Here is a 20,450-nt window from a genome sequence, read left to right on the forward strand (position 1 = left end):
AATATTTTGAAGGCAATATTTCCTCTACTCAAGTAATTATTGTCTTAAATCTGTGCCTCTGTTAACTTAACTTCTAACATTTCTGTTATGTTTCTGTTTCCAAATTTTGCCCCCCCAAATTTAAATGCTTATCTTCTGTCAACTTCAGAGACCATCCTTTCCTCTGTAGTATAAGATAGTTATTATGATGTATGGGAGTACTTAAATGTACTCTCATTTAACAGAAGAGCTTTCTAAATTCACTGTCTTCACATTAGCAATTTATTTATCACTGACATATTCAGGTTTATCTAATTGAGCTTTGATCCATCCAATTCTAGGACTAGCTCCAAAACTTATTTCTGAATTCATGGTATGGGATTCAGAAGTGCTTTCGTTAATAATGAGCAATTTGGTTTGTAAATTGAGGGCAAATTCTATTGGGGGCAGAGGCTTCAAATAGTTCGTTCTCAAGGTGAACGTGCCTTTGACTTCTGTAGCATTTGAACTACATCAACACTGAATATTAAGAATAGAAGTAAAACAATTTAATTCTGAGGGCCTGTCAAGTTTAGGAATGTATCTGTACAGCATGGTGGAGCATAACACAGAGATGCCTCTACTTTCTCGTGAATGCTCTATTTCTGGAATGTAATTTACCACTATCAGACTGTTTCAGGACCTTAGCTCTGCCTGATTCTATGCCATGTGGATGATTTACATCAGGTTAGCACCAGCAAAGGCAGAGCCCTATCACATGGTAGAGATACACCTCTAATCCTTTTGCAATTGCTGTATCACTGTGCAAAACTTATGTAACATACAGATTTTACTGTCTTCCCCCTTTCAACCTGAAATGCATCTAACATCTCTCTTTAGGTTGCCTGGGACTTTGATCAAAACTCCTTAGCGCTGAGCAATCATATTAAAACACTAAACTGTAAGCCTATGTGGACTGGCTGATAGGATGGTATTAAACAGTACTTTAAATAATAATTTACATTTTTAAGAACATAGGAAGGACACCTAGTCTTCTATGAGAAAACTTAAGCATTAACAGTTGTTAGTCAGTCTTCATAACTAGATTTCTACTGCACTAGAACAATAGTCCCAAGGCTACAGAGTATTTCCTTTTGAAAGCTGGATTTTATTTGTATTCTGTGTGGCTGTCACTTCTACAGTTTATGGTATTGACATTTATATTACTTTTGATGACGAAATACCCATCATCTGAAAGATATCCTCAGGATTAGCCAAGCATTTCATCTGGCAGCGTCAATAAATCTTCCTCTGCTATATATCAGTGTATATTGACCATCAAATACCCTTCCTGCTAAATTAAACAATGTGCTAAGCATTTATGATATCATCCCTGTGAGGCAGCATTAAAAAAGGCAGGATTAACAGAAACACATATGTGGCCAGTGGATCAAAAAAACCCCTAACAGATGCTGGGCTGGTTACCAGTTGATTAATCTGGTCAGCAGCTGATGCACTCCTATTTTAAGGTCACTCTGTGCTATTGACTTTGCAGGGAAGACCTCCTGGTATGGTGTTTCTCAGGAAAGTTGATTTAAGAGCTTTATAGCTTAACAATGGACTGAACAGGGTTATCATTTACAGGTGTTTTAGGGCAATATAGCTAATCAGAACACATTTCAGTGTCTCAACTGTTTAGATAGGATTGTGAATGCTTTCTTGCTTATATTCTAGGAAGAAAATATATTAATTGTATCAGACATAATTACTCTGATGTGGAAATTTCTTCCTTAGTATTTACTTTTTCTGTATCCTAGGTGGTGCTTGTTTACCTTAGAACTGTAAAGAACATACATAGACCTGAAACATCGTGAAGCACCCTGCATTATCTATGACCTCTCTGTGTCAGCTTGCTCTTCTGGTCTGCAAATAAGGTGAAGTTGTGTAAACATTTTAATTTTTAGGGTAATTTAAGCAATTTTTTAATTCTGGATATGAATACAGCAGAAATATAAATTTGTAAATGTTCTTAGCATACAATAATTCATTTTAACAGTCATCAAGAGGTATAAGTAGGGTTTTGCTGTACACTGTAGTCATTTATCTATATTTATAATGAATAAATAGCTATTAGACCAGCCTGGATCATATTTTAAGGGATTTTTTGAGATACTTGTTTAGAGCTTTACTGTATAGCTTAAAAAACCCCACTCTCATAACATTATTCATTGAAACAAAGTGACTAAAACATTTTCCTTTGTTGGCCAGTGAAATGATAATTCTTTAAAATTAAATGATATGTCCTTAGAGCATGTTATGTACTGAACATTTTTTTCATTATAAAAGTATATAGTTTGCTACACAGTCTAGAAGTCTTTGGAGTGACTGATAATATCATATCAATTATTCTTTTTCAAGTACTGTATCAGAGTCTGTGTAGGGGCATCTTAAGTCTTATATCAAATAGCTGCCACTATTGAGACAGTAGGCCAAAATCACATCTTCCTTTATTTCTCAGGCAACATCTGATGCAGTGGAACTAATACCAAATCATGCATCTGAAAGCTAACACCAGAATAATATACACTTTTCAATGGGGTTACTCACTACTGGCTGTGAAGAAATTACTACAGATGCTGCTGTATTTTAATTTTGTTCTGGGATAATGCAGGAGAGATTTTATGGCTTTTTTTTAATATTACCTTTGCAATGTGCCACATGCATAGGTTTATACTGAAGAATATATTACTAGAGCAAACAAAAATAAAAATGTATAATTATATGCCTTTTATTTTTAAAAAGCTACACAACAATTTCTGTAAAGTGAATCTCTAAAAAAGATTCTCTATTCGTATATTTAATGGTAATAGAAATTGTATAAAACTAAGTTTTTGTGTCACTTGTTTCCAGCATCTCCCTTCACCTTTCTCACTTTTGTAACTTGTTATTTCCACTGGACATCTCAAACTTAAACAATTCAACATGAAAAGGTTCAGTGAAAGCTGCCAGTTCTCTTTACTGCAAATTGCTAGGACCACTGCGGGCATTTAATTTATTAAGGCAATAGTTCTAGTTAAAACTTTTCGTTAAGTTGTACCTAATGAGTGAATTAGTAGACTGAGGAGTGACTGTTGCTCTAGTATCAATCATTCCTATCACTTTCATCTCATATGCTTCATTGACTTTAAAAAGGCTGCCTCTTTCAGGACGGGAAGAATCTGAAGGAAAAGACAAAACAAATATTTATCATCTTCAGCTTGTAATCTTACATTGTCTTCATCTTCTGACATATGTTTATTCATATTCTATGTATCCTAGTTACAAAGAGCACAAAGACCTGGTGAAAGAAAGGAGACTCCATGTTTTATCTGTAGCATGAGGTGCTTAATCCATCTTTTCTCTGTGTTCACAGGCTAATTATCTTTTTTTCAAATTGCAAAATGCTTTCTGACTCTTTACAAATTTTTTTATTATCTGTCTAAAGCAGATATTTCATTTAAAACACAGTTCTTTAACTGAAATTGTGTTCGTGTTTTGTGGGGCTCATAGAGAATACTTGACCCTGAAGGTAGTGTTGGAGGAGGTAAGGGCCAGAATTTCTAAACAACTTCTTTATATCTTAGTCTTCAAAATGAGACTTTCTATGTCTTATGAGTCTCTTCTTGACCTTTCATGACTCCCTATAGATGGCAACTCCACTAATGTGATAGTTCTTTAAACTATAAGTCATGCACTCACTCTGTATTTAGTCTTCCATTAAGCCTACTTCCTTGCTTGTTTACCACTGAAATACACTTTTCACCTTTTTCTTAGGCTTTTTTTCAGTACAGCTCATGATTGTTTCCCCAGACTAGAAGCTAAAACAAGTAAATTAATCCAAACAACAGTGTTGCTCAATACTACTCTTCTCTTTGCAGCGACTCACACGTAGTATATTGCCTCTTTCTGAATCAATTTCAAGCCTATTTTGGGAACTTCTCTTTGAGAAAATCAACAACTCTGCTTCTTTTATCTCTATTACCATTGGAAGAAAATCTTGTCTGTGCTAGTATTTTGAAGTAGTATGTTGTAACGCATCGTGATTAGTGAGTGCCAAGATGACCTAGAGGTAGAACAGGAGACATGAAAGACTATTCTGCCTTTCTGGAGGCATAGACTGTGATGTTATTTGCAAGGCCAGCTGGACACCCTCTGATAGGAGATGCATTCCTATAATTGCACAGTATGACACTCCAAGATTCTGAAAATAGCTGGAGATTTTGGAGGATTTTGTCAGTATGTTCAGTCTCACTGAATCTTACTTGTTCTGAGCAGGCATCATGGACTTTGCTAACATCACATATCACACTCCAAGCACACTGAGTCATAGCTCAGTCAGAAAGTAGTTCAGTATTGACAAGTATATCTTAATGGCTACCATTCCTCCATGCCATTTCATGTTTATTCTCATCTGAAAAATCCAAGGCATGAGCCTCGCATTCCAGTGCCACGTCACAACATGCATCTCCATTTGGATGTCTACAGTACAGTCACGAATGGTACCATATTATCTGACATCCTTGGATACTGTAAGAGCTCAACTCAGTCAGTACTATCAAGCTATGTAAGAAAAGACAAGCTCCTCTTTTTTGGGACTAGCTCAAATCCAATACTTATTACTAAGAGTTGTAAAGCCTGATGGCAGGTGTTTGGTTTATGCTCAGGAAATTCTCTGGCTGTGTCTAGCTTGACAGTAGAGTTTGTCTGGGCAGTCATTAGCTTGCTTGCTAGAATAGAGTTCAACCTTTGTGTGTCTTCTTTTTTGTTTGACTTAGTCATTTTATGGAACCAGCTGAAAATGCTTTGAATAGATAATGTTTCATCATACATACTAATTAGCTATGATTTTAAACTTTTTGCAGGAATGGATCAATTCTGACTCTATTTTGATTATAAAAAATTGAGTCAAAGCAAGACAAAAATACCTTGCACTTGAACAACAAATTTATCTGGGTTCAGTAGTGACTTGCTGTTTGGCAAGCTATCGATGGTCTCTTCTCAGATTCTGTCATCTAAAACCAGATGTTTGTGTTTACTGGAATATTTAATTGTTTTTGCTGTAATGTGCACTTTGGCAGTATTTTATACCTTGGTTAACGTCCACACCTGTGAACAGTGTTCTGCAGTGGAATTATAACTTTGTTTATCTTTGTTTAGAAGCCCATCTCTGCTTTGCTGAAAGATTTATTAAGAAAATGCAGCGAATTTTCACTCTCTTTGTAGCTAGATGTATGTTTGCATGTCTATAACAGTTGTTCACCTGCTTGCAGATCTCAGTTATAATTTTGGACAGTTTATCACTTCTTATATTCTGGCTACAGGCTTCTACTTCAGAGATAATATTGTTCTCAGTGCTCTGGGTCTCAAGTCTTTTTGCTTCTGGCACTGCATATAGTTATCTCATTTTTGTAATTCCAGCATTCTTGTGAGGCCAGTGTGACATCTCCACTATTTTTTGATAATGTCAACAGAGGCTATGCAGCTATCCATTTCTGTCAGCATGTAATTGCTTTTGGATTCTTCCCAGCTCTGCTGTTAAAATGGGCTTGTAACTACCTTTGCTAATGCTTCCAGATGAGTTGAGGATCATGTTAACTTGTCATATTTTCATGCTCAAAGACTGCCTTAGCTTTAAATTCAGATGTGCACATCAGTGACTTGTCTAAACTTTATTTGTGTAGTTTTTGTAATAAGACCAGAGTCCCTCAAAGTTCTGGTGTGTGGTTCTTGGTAAACTCAGTGGTCATGAGTCACTAATGATCTCTTTTTCCTTGAGCATAATGCTCAAGCACTTAACATACGTAAATGCTATTCATAATTTGTTTTAACTGAAAAGCCCTAGGAGTTTACAAATTCTGATAGACTGCATATTAATTAATAGCTGTAAGTCTGTGCTGGATTCCCTTTGCCTTTTGTTTGCTGTGCTCTGTGAAGGCGTAGTATCACACCAGTTTCCCTTTTTTTCAGTTGAGATTCATTTCCTTGCCTCTGTATAGCAGAAATGAGATCTTCATGCTCCTATACAAGAAACTTAAAGGCATCTCTGAAAATCCTATTAGGAAGTGGTTTACTATCAGAAACAAATAGCCACATTAGTTCACACTGATGCCACTAAATTAGTAGCCAAAGATAAATGCAGCAATAGTGCTATTCATCCACTGTAGATTTCTACCATCACAGAATCCTAAGGCTGGAAGAGACCTTAAAGATCATCTATATCCAATTCCCATTCATGGGCAGGGACGCCTTCCATTAGATCATGTTGCTCAAAGCCTTGTTCAGCCTTGCCTTGAACACATCCAGGGATGGGGCATCCGTGACTTCTCTGGGCAACCTGCGCCAGTGCCTCATCACCCTCACAGTAAAAAATTTCTTCCTAATATGTAATCTAAATCTGCCCTCTTTATCATTAATTGTTTACTGAAAGGAAATGAAGAATGATTTCTGAATCCCTTAGTATTTGACAGTACTTGGCTACGGCATTGGAAAATATTTCTGCCGTATCTGTAATCTTAAGTTGTGGGCATTTGATAGTTATATCTCTCTAGTACTTTTTTTTAGACTAGTTGGGCTTTGCCTTGCTTCACTGGGTGACAAGTCATTTTGGAGCTTTGTCATCTACAGGGGAAGCCTTTTTTCAGGTGCTTAACTATTCCTGTTATATTAATTATATTCATTATCTCCCATTATTTTAATTATATGCATTAACTACTTGAATTATGTAGATATTACATAAGTTCTTTTACATAGGAAATAGAATTGAAGTATTGAGTCAGTCAGTTTATTCGGTTGGTTGCACAATACATCTGGGGATTGAGTCCTTCAAAAACATCTTGGTAATTTTTAGTTATTTTGCTGCAGCTATGTCAGATTGTGTTGTTCTCATGGATAGGTTTCTGTTTTGCTTACATATCTATTACGCTAATAATTTCTTTCAGATTTAATCTTCTTAGATTCCTAAATTTCCTTTTTTTTTTTTCTTTCTGGAAAGAATGACAGTTGTAGTTCTTGCGCTATTTCCATATTCTTCTGTCTCTGCCCATGGCAGTGGGGTTGGAACTGGATGATCTGGAACTGGAAGTCCCTTCCAACCCAAACCTTTCTAAGATTCTATGTCACATAGATACATTGTCATGCTAGAACGTCCTCTTTCGGAAAGATCTATGCTACAGTACTGTGAATTGAATATAGGCTGTATGAGGTCCTGATAATGGCTTCAGGAAGTGGAAGGGAAGTTACTTTTTAGTTCTTTACCCAGAATTATTTCCATTTTATGTTTAAATATCGACTGTGAAATCAGCATAAATATATTCATATTTAAACATAAAATACTTCTATATAAAATTGGTAATCTTCTAAGTTTATACCTCCTGTCCCACCACAGTAATTCCAAAACATCACTGCTTTACATGTTTTTGGTTAAATTGCTAGAGGTAATTTGCTTTTTGTTGTCAAACATAGGTATGTGCTGCCAGGGTAATCTACAGTGGTGACTACTGATTTAGTAGAAAATTACTGCAGCTTCTGAGTCTAAGTAACCTTTCAGTTATTAGCTTGAAACTTTGACTTCTGGTGAGTACAGTCATATAGCATGAATTAAGCATGTTTCAGGTGGTTTAGTTAGAATAATCAAGAGACAATGTTAAGGGATGTTTTAGTATCTAAAATAACAACACACCTATTATGTATTAATTTAAATATTTAATTTACCATAGTGTATTGAAAGAGAAACAATGCTATTGTGACTACAAAAATCTCCTTTCAATGCTGACAATTTCTGCTTTGTCAGCATTAAATTCATGCCATATATAAGGATTTTATCTGTCTGGAATGTCAATGGAGTTCATATGCATACATAGACTTTATGGAGGAACCAATTAAGCTTATTTTGGGCCTCAGTTTAGTAAATTTGTTTCTCTGGATAACACTTAAGCATATGCTGCCTTGAAGGGGAAAACACTTTAAAAGGTGTTTCAGTGGTTTACTCATTCAAGAACACTTTTAGGAAGAATCACTCTTCAAAAGACTTGTGTGTTCTCACAGACAAGAAGTGGTTAAACTGGTTCTAGGAAACAAAGAAAGAATCACTAAATTCCTCCCCAGGCTCAAAAGCTTTTCATCTTCTGCAGAGATAGTAAGGAGAGTATTTTTATCTTTGTTTCCAGTGCAAGAATGGAAGTTTTTACATCTATGGAGCTTGGCAGCTCTGTTAACAGCCTTGATATGTGAAAGGTGTTTGTTTATTTTGCTGATGTTGAGTTCCATTCTTTTATATTTATTTTCTTTTTCTTTCCTAGGGTGATAGGGTTGAAGCAACAGGATGAGAGCTCATGCATACAGCTAAATGTTGTGATCTGACAGAACTACATGGCTTCCTTTATCAAGACAGCTGCATTTTTACATAAATAATCTTAATTTGGCCTGCAGAAGGATTATGCCTGATACTCAAATATCCTACCTTGAAGGGTCAGCTTGACTTCCCCAAGGAGCTTACTTCAAGGCATTCAGGATGCCAGACCAGACAGCCTCACAAATTGTTCATTGCTTACTACTTAAGAAGATAATACTGTAGTGAAAAGGACACCTTCCAAAATAGCAAGGAAAGTTACTGCTGCTCACAAAATCACTTTGAAATAAGGATTGCTGAATGGGCTGCTTCATTTTGACAGTCATATGTAGTATGGATCACGGGGAATAGTTAATGTGTGTTAATTTATATAGATTTTCATCTGTATTAACTGGTCTCCCATAGATTGTTCATAGGCTGGGATGGTGAGTACTTTGCAGCAGCTATACACGTAACTCTGCAATTTGCAGCAAGTAAAGAAATTGGTCTTTTATTTTAGTAACCACCGATGACAGATTTGTCCAATGCTCAGAAAAACTCATGATAAAGAATGTCACATATGAGCTCAAAGATGCCTCCCTGTCCATTAAAAATCAGTTAATTGAAAATCATTATTTTAAACATTCATATAAAACTCTGTGTTCATCACATAATGTAAAAAGGGGAGATTTAAAACATGAATGGACCTATTTCTGTTGATGGAATTATCAAATTATTTTCTTTGTATTTCTGTACTGATCAATATGTATAAATGACCTTTTATGTCATGAAAATTTTGAAGATGTTTTTGTAGGTCTAAACTCTGAAAAATTAGTTAAATATATTCCTGTCTCTTGTAACTACAGATTCCCATAAGCCATCGATTGGCTAGGTAAGAGGCACATAAATCACATGTTTTAGTGGTAAAATTCGTAGCTGATCATGAGATCAGTAATACTGAGGGCTGGGCCTTTATCTGATTTGAAATCCATCTGAGGCTGAGGCCTCAGATTTGACCTCTCCACTTCAGAGTGGAGAGTGCCAAAACATAAACTAAGACACATTTTCAATTTAGTGGCCTTATGCAGAAGGAGAGTTTCCATTTGGAAGTACAGATTGGATATGGATGCAGTGAGTAAAACAGCAGTCATGTCCCACTTCTGTTATTTCCAGGTGTTTGGCTTGTTTGTTTCTTTTGGGTTTTTGTTGGTTTGTTTTTTTTTTTTACATTGCCCAAATGTCAACATACAAAGAAAACAGCAATCTCTATAAACAGTAGTTGTACACTAAAGTGGTAGTTCTGAAATCTTCTGGTCTGTTTTTTTCTTCTCAGGGTATGTGCAATCTGTAAGAAACAGCTTGCGTTTTTACATTCAGATGCATACTTACTATTTGGACCAAATTGCTGATCCACTTGATGTGAGTCTTTTTTTCAGCCTTATTGTTTCACATTTCCCTAAATACGGGTTTTGTGTGGTAAGGAGAAGGGAAGCTTTTTTGTGATGTGACTTACAAACTTTTCAGGGTCTTATACTTTATGCACAACTTAACATATAAAAAATATCCCGATAGAATTTTATGAAGTCATGGTTAATATCCCGGGCACAAAATGCTGATATTAAGTTGTCCACAGCAACCAGTATGATATCATGTAATATTTCCAAAATTTTAAGCCAAGCCAGCTATACCAGGCTAGACATAGGTATTTATAGGAAGATCTTTAGTACTGAATTTTTTTGTGCACTGTTGTTTCTATCACCTGATATACCTCTGTAGCCCTCCTTTATGGGAGTTTATTTATCATAGAATCAAATAATGGTTTCTGTTGAAAGGGAACTTAATGATCATCCGATTCCAATCCCCTTGGCATGGGCAGGGGCATGTCCCACCAGGCCAGGCTGCCCAAAGCCTCATCCAACCCAGCTTTGAATACTTCCAGGGAGGGGCCATCCACAACTTCCCTGGGCAACCTATGCCAGTGACTCACCAGCTTCATTGTGAAGAAACTGCTCCTTATTTCCAGTCTAAATTTACCTCCCTCCAATTTAAAACCCCTTCTCCTTTGTCCTATCACTACATGCCCTTGTGAAAAGTCCCTTCCCAGCTTTCTTGTTGGCTCCCTTCAGGTACTGGGAGGCCCCAGAGTTTTCTCTTCTCCAGGCTAAACAACCCCAGCTCTCTCAGCTTGCCCTCATAGCAGAGGTGCTCCAGCCCTCTGATCATCTTCATAGCCCTCCTGTGAACCTGTTCCAACACTTCCATATCCTTCTTATGTTCAGGATTCCAGAAGTGGACACAATACTCCAGATGAGGTCTCACAAGAGAGGAATAGAGGGGCAGACTCACCTCCCTCAACCTGCTGGCCACGCTTCTTTTGATGCAGCCCAGGATATGGTTGGCCTTCTGGGCTGTGAGCACACACTGCTGGCTCATGTTGAGCTTCTCATCAGTCAGCATCCCCAAGTCCTTCTCTGCAGGGCTGTTCTCAATCACATTGTCCTCTATCCTGTATTGAAACTGCAGAGAGCCCCGACCCAAGTGTAGGACCTTGCACTTGGCCTTGTTGAATCTCATGAGGTTCACACAGACCCACTTCTCCAGCTTGTGTAGGTTCCTGTGGACGACATCCCTTCCTTCTGGTGTGACAACTGCAGCACTCAGCTTGGTGTCATCTGAAAACTTGCTGAGGGTGCACTTGATTAAACAGCACTGGTCCCAACACGGTCCTCCATGGGACACCACTCATCACAGATCCTGTTTGGACATTGAGCTATTGACCCCTACTCTCTGACTGGGACCATCTAACGAATTCCTTATCCACCAAGCAGCCTACCCAGCAATCCTTATCTCTCCAATTTAGAGAGAAGGATGTTGTGGGGGACTGTGTCAAAGGCTTAACAGAAAGCCAGGTAGGTTACGTCCATTTCTTATCAGATGAGCTCCAAATTGCTGTGTTGCTGGACAATGTTAAAGTCTTTTACCCATTCTTTGCAAATAGTCATAAAGACAAAGCTGGGTTCACACACTCTTTAGACATTTTTTTGGCAAGTATCTGTGTTTATGTAATGGAAAATGAAATTGCAATATCAATAGGTGAATTAATTTCTCATTATTTACCTCTCTAGGACTGGACAGCTTGAAATATTTCAGATATTTATCTGAGATTTAGAAGGAGATAAACAATAATTCACATAAAATAAATAGTTACTGCTTTTCAGCACCTCAGTACAAATATTTGTTAATATGTCACTTTAGGAATACATGTATTTTTCTTTTTGAAAACTGGAATAACTTCTGAGTGCTTTATACAATGATTGAACTGAATATCAGAGATAACTACTTGCCTCCTCAATAGTCATGATATGATTCAGTTTTTGCCAGATGCCAAGGAATTAATTGACACTAATCCCTGATTGTTCGTTTTTTGTTGAGAGCTGTCAGGTCTGTTGGGAATATTCTAGCAACATTGAAAGGCATATATAGTTGTGATGTGACTAAACAGAGGCTATTTCCTGGTACTTTCATTTCAATTCTTTCATTTCAATTCTTACTTGGTCAGCAAGTTCATTCAAGCTATTTTTTTAAATTAAGACAACAAAATGTTCTAAAGCTCATTTTTGTATTCTTATGTAGCTTTCATTGCACTAATGAATTTCTGCTGCTATTTGTGTCTGTAGAAATCTATTTTTTAGCAATTAAAGGTCTTATGGAAACATATAAGATCATGGTACAGCATAGCTGATTCTAAAATTCTTTTCAGACTGGAAAAATTGTCATAAAATCAATATTGTCACTAAGCCACATAATGCAGAAGTATAAGTCAATGGTCTGGAAATACAGAAGAAATCATAATCATGCACAGGAACAAAGTCTTCCTTGAAGGCACATGATGGTATCCAGTTAGTTTAAATCACATTACAAACTTAGGCTAACAGAATTGCTTCCAGTGGTGCTGAAGAACACCTTCTTGTCCCGAGTCTACAGAAAATTAAGTGTTTCCTTTACAAAGACTTCTTCATTGTACACCCAAAATATAGATATCCTTCCTGGGAGAGAATAGACAGCCACTTGTTTCTTGGTATACACAAAGCCAGAGACCAGCTACTTGGAGGGAAACCAGATTATGTATGATCTCACCAACATTCACAAAGGCTGAAATGAAAGAGCTGTAAAGAAGGCGGAGAGTGTAAATGGCAAAAAAGGTAGCAGAGTCAGAAGTGGAAAAGTCAGTCAAATTTTAAAACAGAATTTCACCAGGATGTCTATACGGTGCTCAGACTTTCAACCACATTGACAGGGTTCTGGCTAAGCTGGATACTCATGCAGAACTACTATCTCATTTGTAATATGCAATGCAGGGTGCAGGAATTAAAAAAAAAAAACCAACCCCAACCGAGTACATAAATTAGCAAATAAATACAAGTGTAAGTAGATTAATTACCTAAACCAGGTGGAACTGTTTCCATTCATATAGAGCAAAGAGGGGGAAATTTAGAGTGCAAAATGAAATATTTTCTAATTCCTAATTAATTAAATATGCAACTATTTTTGCTTTTTGTGCTATCAAGTTCAGGTGCCCTTTTTAACAACATAATTAACAGTCGCATTTATGGAATCCCCAGATGAGAATTCTATTCCTGTGATTTATAGGATCACATGAAATGGTATAATAATCTCTTCTGTCCTTAACCTAAGAGAGTAATAAATTTCATTAGCCCTCCATTTTGTTTGACTCATGTTATTTTTCTTTATCCCTTTTGATCTTAATATTTCATATATTTATATTAGTGTTATTTATGATTATTGTTGTTATTTCAGTGGTATCTGCTGGACACACAAATGGCAATGGCACAAATTGAATTACAAGAAATTCCATTTAAACATAAGAAAAACTTTTTTTTTTTTTTGCAACGAAGGTGGTCAAAAACTGGAAGAGGTTGCCCAGAGAAGCTATGGAGTCTCCATCTTTGGATATATTCAAAACCTTCCTGGATAAGCCTCTGAGCAACCTCCCCTTGTTGTCCTTGCTTTGAGTAGGGCAGTTGTACTATGTGATCTCTAGAAGTACCTTCCAATCTCAGCTATCCTGCAAACTATTCTTTGATTATATTTATTTGAGCTGTGTCTTGCTGTAGCAAGATAGCAAAATCTGTTTTTTCATCTAAATAGGGATGACACTACAATGAAAATGAAGTATGTATTTCCATCAAAAAATAATGTAGAACAAAGAGGACAGGAAGCACGTGGTCTAGAATAAGTATCGTCTTGGCATAGCTGGTGTCTGGATAATATGAATGACTGATATTTCTCAAGACAGGTTTCCAGATCACTTAGTTGTATTTCCAGCATTTGTACCTGAGATCAACATTTCTAATTTTTCAAGAATGCTCAGGCTTGGGTAGGATAGCAGAATGCATATGCAATCTTGATGTCTTGCCAGTCAGAAGTCGCTGCGGTGTCTGAGATCCTGTCAGTTCCTGCTGTGCTTTTCCACCACAACTCTTGGATGTCTGTTCATCGCTGTCGAAGAGTCAAACATTTCCTGCTCAGCAGCCGGATGGAAAGGAAGTCCCACCTGCTTCCTGGTGCTGGAGGTGGCACAGAGAGCAGGGAAGCCAGTAAAAGCAAATGCACAAAGTGAGACAGGATTTGGTGACCTCTCAGAGCAAAGCTTTGTGTCACCCTGCTTGAAAGCACTCACCATTCCTGTGTATAATTAATTGTATGACTAAAATCATACCCACAGCCCCAAAACAAAGAGGATTAGAGGGTTTAAAGGTTTAGAGATTCTTGATTCTTGTTTCCACTTTCTTTCTTAAATGTATCTTATGATACATTTCTGGACTTAGATCAGTCATGCTGGTATCAGTCACAGGAAAAAGTCACAGAAAAAGACTTTTACTGGTTGTTTTAGATAATTTAATGTTTATGAAAAGCACTGGACAAGCTGATAGCCTTAACGCCTTCCTCTTCTGGAGTGAATCTCTTCTGAATTTTGTGCAGTGCCTTCAGACATTGCTTGAAAGCCATTTCCTGCACCTTAAATCTATCTCCTTTTCTTTATTTTCTGACCAGTCTTGAACCATGTCTGATTGGTGTAAATCATCATAATATCGTAACATTAATATATTTTTTTGCTGGCTAGCAAGATATAAGGCTCTTGCCCAAAAAGTGTAGGAATGTGGGATGTTGTTTTGTACTGAGTATTGAAACAGCAGATTTGGTTAAACTATAAGAACTTGAAGGTAGTGTGTTCAAAAGGACCATTCCTACTATTTAAATATTTCCTTGGGCTCTTTATATTGTCAGAACACAGCTTTTCAACTGGTCTGAGTAGGTTAGCAAAGGGCCATATCAAGCCAGATCCATGTGACCAGATCCATACAAGTGCCGCAGGTGTCTGCATCTTGCATTGGCAGAACATTCTACATTTATCAGTTGTGTGGTGATTCTCTTACTGTGGGACTTGTACTAAGGTATTTTCATTTCTTATGAGTTTGCAAGCTTGGCAGCTCTGTCTGTGTCAATGACATGAAAACGTTATTTTTTATATAAGCTATTTCCAAGTGGAGTTACTCATCACTAATGGATGCAGATCAGACCATAAAATAATTTTAAAAAAATACTGAAGTGACAGCAAGAACTTCTAATGCAAATTTTCTTTGGGAGTTGGGGTTATAAACTATGGTTTGGTTTGTAGTGCAAATGATAAATGTGCCTGCTTTTTCATTATTTAGTTTGTATTTTATGTGTTAGTCTCAAATGTATGGACTTTGCTGATACTCCACTACAGAATTTATGAGAAACTGGTAGCGATGTCAATATATGGATTTCTGAAAAACATAAAGAAAGAGGAGAGGTAGATGAATTTTCGGCAGTCTTCAGGCCGGTCATCTGCTTCAATGCTCTGCATTTCACGTTAACTCCAGTTCATTCCTGCTAATGAACCATTAGCAACTTGCACCATTGGCAAGTTGTCCTATGGCTGTATTAGGGAGCTTTTTTTTCCTTTTCCCAGAAAAAAAGAAACAACTGAGTTGGTACTATGAATAGTTTTTAAACTGTAAATGTTAGGAGTTTAATGTTTTTACTCTCATAAAAAACAGATCATAGACAAAAACATTGCTCTCGGTCTTTTAAATCTGGATCACATAAACACTATTACAGCCATCATTTTTCCATAACAAGCAGTTTATCTTAATATAATGTTTATACTATCTGGTGCCACTGCACCAGATGCCATCTCCACTCACCCTTCAGACACTATCCTGTTTTCAAAATGATGCTTATATGGTTGACCACTTTAGTAGCCGGTGCTGATGCAAAATATGATTTCTCTGATTTATACTAACCATGGTTTTCTAGACATAGCAAAGAGTGAAGAGAGTGGTCACAAGATTGTGGAAATGGTTCACTGTTATTCACTGCTTTTATATTTTCTTCAAATATCATTGAGTTTCTGTTCAAAAATACTGAAAAGAAAGATTATTTACTTTTCCCTGACCTTCAGTTGTCTTCTTTGATACACGCTGGGAAGAAATCTCCATTTAATAAAAAAAAACCAAACAATAGTTTGTTGAACTAGGCTATCAGTACTTTTACTTTCACAGAATTTTTCATTTTAATATCTGATTCTTTGACCTCTCCAGAAGGGGGCACAGCAAGACAAGGTGGGAGAACTGTCTGGCCTAACACTCATGTTTGAGTCCATCCTGTAGATAAGAAATGAAGAGATGATGCATGCAAACTTCAGCTTCTATTAAGTATTATTTTGGAATTGAAATAAATCTGGTTTTAATTTGATTTTTTTTCAGTATTTGAAATTCTACCATAAATTTTGTTAAAATTGCCTATAGAAGATAAAATATAGCTTTACCAGTTCTACTCAAGGTACAATAATCTAGTTCCAGCAGAAAACGTCTTGTTTCAGTATGGCTGGTCCCTTCTCTGCATTGCTTCAGCTCTTAACACAGCAGCCATTCATCGGCAGCAGTAATAGGAGGCAGTTTGGCAGAGGACAAGGTTGGGGAGAAAGTTATGTGACCCAGATGTTTTGTACTGCAGTATTTAACAATACAAGATGTAAGCAGTGGAGAAGAAAAATAGATTCTAGCTACAATGTTCTGTATTTCTGCAAATACAGAGAGCAGGATGACTTAGTAGAACAGAAAACCCAGAAACATCTACCAATAGGGCATAGGCAATGATGAGCAATATTCTAAAGTGATAAGCCACCAAAAAATTGCTATTCCTTACGGAGGACTTGAAGTGGAAGACATGGTCAAATACCACTTAAGTCTTCAGTTTCCATAATGGTATCATGTCCTTCAAGGACATGTCCTAGGCTTCCGTGAGATATTCAGAAGATTAAGGAAGTTAATAAGAGAAGGAAGGCTCCTACATTCTTCTGCAATTCCAGAAACCACTTCATTAACAACATTTAATAATACCAAAATACTCAGTGGTATCACACTTTTTTGGTATGAGTGTTGTGAAAGATTGCAATGATACTGCCCATCTTTTGATATAATCATGGCCAAATTGCTTGGCAGATCTCACTCAGTCTCTAAAACCTGATCTTACAGAAAAGAGAAACAATTAGAAAGATAGGATTTAAAGATATCTTTAAGAACAGAAGGGATGATTGACACTGGGTTTACTGAAAGATACCTTTGTCCTCAGAGCTGTTTCCAGATTGAACACTTAAGCCAGTTTTTGCACAGACTTCTCTGTCATGAGTAGCTGAGAACCAAACAGGAATGGAGATTTTAGATTCGGATCAAGCAGTTCCTTTTTACAGAGGTACAGGGAATTTCTTTGTGAGGTCACTGTCTGAACCTGAATCTGTTTGAATTGTGCTGCCCTAGTCTTCTTGATCTGAAATGGCTTACAAAGTATTGAACTATTTCCATTCTTTAAATGGGAAGTGCTTAGGTTTAAAACTAATTTATATTATGACTGAAATAAAGTAATTTACAATGATTCTGATCGTTGGGACATTTGTTTATGAAGTAATATTGCTTGTGGTTTCTGAGATATGAATTTCTCTTAGAAGTTAACTGGAACCTATTCACATTTTCTTATCAATGTTTGCCTCAGCGGATGATTAAATTGAAGCATAGAATGAAAGAGAGCAAAGCAGAGATATGTGTAACGTTGTCTCATCTCTACAAATAATTATGTACAATAAATATATTTTTAAAATTGAAAAATGAGATGAAGCTATGAAATGCTAAAATTTGAGGTGTCGGTCATATCCTAAATATCTCTTCCTTGTTTTCCTAGCCTGTCTTTACTTCATCCATTATGATTACACTGACAATCCTTATCCTTCCGCTCTGTACCCTGCTTTCATATCCTCTCTCTGTCATTTCTTATTTCCATCCCACTCAGTAGTACACCATGACTTACTCTCATCACAGTTTACCCCTTTCCCTCTCCCCATGTTCTTTTCCTTTCTAATTTTAACTCCCTAAATCAGATGTATCACTGGGAGACCCAAAGAACTATTTGCTGACCTCAGTTTAGGTGCTCAGACTCAGCACTCAGAGCACAAGTCATGCGAATATCACGTTCAGTCCCTTGGGGATGACTTCTTTGGGAAATTAAACTTAAAATCTTAATCTATTGAACATGTGTGAACTTCCTTCCCTGGCTCCCAAGAGCATGAAATTTAATCAACTAGAGTCAGATTTCAGAGAGATGGCAAAAGGCAAATCCTTGATACTATGTGCCGACTCCTCCCTCCCTCCTTCCATCCCAGATTTTAATCTGAAACTTGAAACACTCAGTTTAAGGTCATTGGAGTTAGTTTACATGGAGAAAACTGATTTTTCCATAATCTTGTCCTTGAAAGCAGATGAGGTATTTTTGCTGTAATATCCCCAAAACAAACAAACAAAAAAATCAAAACTGGTCTAGTGGAGACACCTAAGATGGAAAACTTTGACCCAAAAGACTGAAGCTTGGCAATGCTAAAAGTACCTGAAGAAGGGCCATTAAATGGGAGGTGTCAGGGAATCTAAGTAGGTTTTACTATTAGCTTTGGCTTTAAAGTATGTATTGAGAACATTATTTTACTGTTCTCAAGATGTTAATCAAATGCATTCGTTTTCCTTCCCAGTTGTCTTCAGATACAGCAATCTAAGCAGCAGCTGTATAGCAGGTAATGTCAGGTGCTCAGAGTCTTTAGCTTGATCTTCTAGTTTTCTGAAAGTAGCCCAGTGTTATTCACATGCTTTGATGACCCACACGGGTCTTGAAAGTATATTGTGAACTGATCTTTTCCTGTTCAAATGCTTAGTTGGCTCATTATGTTGGCCAGATGATGGAGAAGTAGAAGGCATAGGCAGAGCAATCAAAAGTGCTGTTGTTGCCACTGAAGTTCACTAATAAGAAGAGATCCTTTTTGCTACTGGTAATGATCCTGAGCAGATTCATATCTATGGAAGTGAGTTTTCCAGACATCCCTTGGTTCAACATATGGCATGATGAGTTTAATTCCAGTACAGAGGAGCAACTGGACAATGTTGAGTTTAAACCACAGAGTTTTAACTTCATATTGCCCATGACAAATGTCACAGTTCTGCTGCTATTGCCTAACTTCAGATCTCTCAGGCTTTGAACACCTTTTGAATGGCTCTTCCCAAAATGTTTCCAAAAACACTAAAAGGATCATTTTTCATTTGAAAGTGGGGAAAGAGGAGAGAAGAATAGAATAAACAAAACCATTATTTAAAAAAAAAAAATCAGATTCTTGTCTAAATTACTTTGTTGTAAGGGAAGCTGCAGCAGTGTATTAGGACCAGAATTTGATCTGTCCTTTGAAATAAAATTATAGTATTTTTGTTGTACAAAACCTTGTTGCTTTTTTTTTTTTAAATTTGAGAAACTCATGGACATGGAAAATTATCATTTACTCATTGGACCCAAGCATGTGCTATTCCTATTAAACCAGAATATCCTGATGTAAATGAACTACTGCTTCACAGTTCACAGGATGTTCACATTGGCTCAATTTCTTTAGAATTCTTTAGAAGACTGTATCCATACCACTTTTTGTTTTGCCTTCACACTTGGTATCTCAAAACTACTACACAGGATTAATTTTTGTTTGGTTTTGAGCTTTTTTTATTTTTTCCCTGTAGAATGGCCATCTCTGCATATATCATTGTTAAATTACTGGTATTGAGAAATGAGACAAAGATACTGAATTTTAAACATTAGTCTGTTTCTTTTGTTAGCAAAACGAACAAAAGCAGCCCAAGCAAAAGATTTTCTTAACTCTGAAGAAACATTGTCTGCCTCTGCAAAAAAGTATTGAAGAATCAGCTGCTGTGGCTCAGTATTGACATTTCTTGTGTTATCTCTCCCCATGAAGTGCTGGACAGAAATGGTCCCTGAAGTGTGTAAATAGAGGCAAAGTTTTCTGACATCAGCACACAATTTATTTGCATTCCAAGAGAATTTTCCAGAACTGCAGAAAAATGGGTGTACTACCTGAACTATGCTATTCTTAAACAATTTAAACCCAGTTTAATTATCAGCTAAATTCATAGAATCATAGAATCACTAGGTTGGAAAAGACCTTTGAGGTCCGACTGTACCTGACCACTACTAAACCATGTGCCTGAGTACTTCATTTACCCAACTTTTAAATAGCTCCAGGAATGGTGACTCAACCACCTCCCTGGGCAACCAGTTCCAGTGCCTGATAATCCTTTTGGTGAAGATTTCTTTCCTGAAATCTAGTCTGAACCTCCCATGATGCATCTTCAGGCCATTTCCTCTCATCCTATCACCTAGTTGGGAAATCCACCTTGCTACAGCCTCCTTTCAGGCAGTTGTAGACAGTGATAAGGTCTCCCCTCAGCCTCTTTTTCTCCAGGCTAAACAACTTCAGTTCCCTCAGTCACTCCTTGTAAGACTTATTTTCCTGCCCCTTTACCAGTTTTACCACTCTTCTCTGGACTCGCTCCAGTGCCTCAATGTCCTTCTTGTAGTGAGAGGCCCAGAACTGAACACAGTAGTCGAGGTGCAGCCACATCAATGCTGAGTACAGGGGTATAATCGCTTCACTGGTCCTGCTGGCCACACCATTTCTGATACAAGCCAAGATATTGTCTGT

At 37.0% G+C, this 20,450-nt stretch overlaps 1 long non-coding RNA gene across 1 annotated transcript; it reads left to right on the plus strand.

Moving 5' to 3' along the window:
* Positions 1-1,499: 1,499 nt before the first annotated feature.
* On the plus strand, positions 1,500-9,614 carry LOC138717462 (uncharacterized). The gene is made up of 3 exons (XR_011336865.1): positions 1,500-1,526; positions 1,776-1,892; positions 8,295-9,614. It is a non-coding gene; the product is annotated as an uncharacterized lncRNA (long non-coding RNA).
* The last annotated feature ends 10,836 nt before the right edge of the window (positions 9,615-20,450 follow it).

This window comes from Phaenicophaeus curvirostris, chromosome 2, assembly GCF_032191515.1.
Source record: "Phaenicophaeus curvirostris isolate KB17595 chromosome 2, BPBGC_Pcur_1.0, whole genome shotgun sequence".
Lineage (NCBI taxonomy): Eukaryota > Metazoa > Chordata > Aves > Cuculiformes > Cuculidae > Phaenicophaeus > Phaenicophaeus curvirostris.